Source organism: Equus przewalskii, chromosome 10 (genome assembly GCF_037783145.1).
Source record: "Equus przewalskii isolate Varuska chromosome 10, EquPr2, whole genome shotgun sequence".
Classification (NCBI taxonomy): domain Eukaryota; kingdom Metazoa; phylum Chordata; class Mammalia; order Perissodactyla; family Equidae; genus Equus; species Equus przewalskii.
In genome coordinates, this window is record NC_091840.1 from 47,217,897 (window position 1) to 47,220,254 (window position 2,358).

The window sequence follows — 2,358 nt, forward strand, 5'->3', positions numbered from 1 at the left end:
CTGAGCAGAGTCTGGAAGGCTGGTGAGATCCAGATGGGCCCAGGGGACCAGTGAGCAGAGGACAGGGAGGACAGGAGAATAAGCCAGGGACATGCCGGAGGCTGGATCCTGACCAGCCTTGTGAGCTGTCAAAGGAATGTGGAATTTATTCCAAGGGCAACAGTAAAGCTTTGGAAAGGTTTTCAGCAGAGGAACAACAGGAATAATTTTCTTCAGAAAGTTCATCCTGAAGCACATGGAAAGATGCCCAACATCATTAGTCATCAGGGAAATGCAAATCAAACCACAATGAGATACCATTCACATCGGAAAATAACAAGTGTTGACAAGGATGTGGAAAAACTGGAACTCTCATATATTGCTAGGGAGAATGGAAAATGATTCCACTTGGGAAAATAGTCTGGCAGTTCTCCAAAGGTTAATGATAAAGTTGCCATAAGACCCAGCAATTTCACTCCCAGGCATATACCCAAGAGAAACAAAAAAAAAAATATGTCCACAGAAAAACTTTTACGTGAATGTTCATAGCAGCATTCTTCGTAACAGCCAAAAACTGGAAACAATGCAAATGTCCATTAATCAATGAATGGATAAATAAAATGTGGTATATCTGTACGATGGAACATTATTCAGCAATGAAAAAAAAATGAAGTATTGATATATGCTACAACATGGATGAACCTCAAAAACATGTTTAGTGAAAGAAGCCAGTCACAAATAGCCCCAGAGTGTATGACTGCATTTATATGAAAAGTTTAGAATAGGCAAATCCATAGACAGAAAGTAGTTAGTGGTTGCCGGGGGAAGAGGGAACGGGGAGTGACTGCTAATAGGTACAAGGTTTCTTTTTGGTGTTGAAAATGTTCTAAAATTGATTATGGTGGTAGTTGCACAACTCTGTGAATATACTAAATGCCACTGAAGTACACACTTCAAATGGGTGAACTGTATGCAGTGTAAATTATATCTCAGTAAAGCTGCTAGCAACAAAAGTTCATGCCAGCTGCAGTGCGCAGAACGGAGAGGGAGAGACGGGGCAGAGACCAGGGAAGAGGCTGCTAAAGGGACGGACTGGGAGAAGAGAGTGTTCATCTAAGGGGAGGGATTCATGGGATCAGGCGAGAGGAGGCCAGGGGAGGAGAGTTTACATTTTGTGGTGGGCTCCACAAGTTCTCCTGGGTAGCTGGTACCTCTCCAAGAGGTTTCAGTTTCTCCAAGTGGGAAACTGAAATGAGGTATCTGCAATTATCATCAAGCAGCAAGAAACACATTTAAAATCTCATACGTGTAAAGACCAAGACGAATACAGAAAAGTGTGTAGCCTGCTGCCCACATACATGAGAAATGCCCACGATAGAAGCACGCTGAGCTGCCCACCAGGGGACTGTCCCAGCTGTCTGTCTTCGCTCCCAAACTCCAAAGAAAAGGCCTGGGCATTCAGGGCACCCATGAGATGTTGCAAGATCTGAGTGTAGGCTGGAGAGCGAGAGAGGAGAAGGCCAACAGCTTTGGGAAATACACTTAAAATCTTTAAAGATACTTTTCTGGGTTCTGTGTGTTTGTGGGAACTGCAAGGCTGCTGAAGTGGGCACTTTTCTTGGTTAGATCAAAGACCCAGTTTTGACTACACACCACCACCCTTCCAGAAAGTCTACCCCGATCTCTAGCAGGAGACTGGCAAGAGCTGAAAGGCCATGGGGAAAAAGGGCCTGCACTACTGGTGGGAAAGGGTCACAACCGGGAAAAACAAAGGAAAATCTAAGAAGGGGCATTTTCTGAACACTCAGGGACCATGTCAGTTGAGACCCTGACCACGAGGACATCTCTGTCCCACTAGTAGACCTACAGACTGTCACGGAAATGGGATGGGGCTAAGTCTCTGTCCATAACCTTGTGCACACCCTCAGTGTCTCCCTGACACATCTCCCACCCCAGGCCTGCAACAGAAATTAGGGCTTGCCAGCCCACTGCAGCCATAGCTTGGGGAAGAGTAAAACACCACTAAGATACACCAACAAAGCCAGAAGCTTTGGTTCCAGCCCATTCATTTACTAGATAAGGAAACTGAGGCCCAGGCTCATGGAGCAGAGCCAGGAGTTGGCATCCAGATCCCTGACTGTCAGGCCCCTGTACTTCTCACTCTACCAACTCCCAAACCCTGACCCTCCTCAAGAACCTGGGTCTCAGGTGCATGCTTCACAAAGCAAGAAGAGCTAAGAACCCTCAGAAACCTTACGTCTGAAGTGGCAGAGAAACCAGAGCCATCCCTTCCCTAGAATCCTATTAGGAAGCTGAAACATACAATTATATGTTCTAATCTCTCTAAAGGGAGGGAAACCAGCAGGTTAACCAATAAAG